This window comes from Arachis duranensis, chromosome 6 (genome assembly GCF_000817695.3).
Source record: "Arachis duranensis cultivar V14167 chromosome 6, aradu.V14167.gnm2.J7QH, whole genome shotgun sequence".
NCBI classification, from domain to species: Eukaryota; Viridiplantae; Streptophyta; class Magnoliopsida; order Fabales; family Fabaceae; genus Arachis; species Arachis duranensis.
Window position 1 is genome coordinate 90,132,085 of NC_029777.3, and position 426 is coordinate 90,132,510.

Here is a 426-nt window from a genome sequence, read left to right on the forward strand (position 1 = left end):
CCATGGCAAGCTTAAGCAAGGGTTTCACCGTTGTCAGTGGCTACCTCCCATCCTCTCAGTGGAAATGTTCAACGCACCCTGTCACAGCACGGCTATCCATCTGTCGGTTCTCAATCAGGTTGGAATAGAATCCAGTGATTCTTTTGCGTCTGTCACTGAAGCCCTACCTTCAGGAGTTTGAAGCTCGTCACAGTCATTCAATACCGGAATCCTACTCGGAATACCACAGACAAGGTTAGACTTTCCGGATTCCCAAGATCCTACTCGGAATACCACAGACAAGGTTAGACTTTCCGGATCCTCATGAATGCCACCATCTATCTAGCTTATACCACGAAGATTCTGTTGGAGAATCTAAGAGATATGCGCCCGGCCTAAGGTAGAACGGAAGTGGTTGTCAGTCACGCACGTTCATAGGTGAGAATG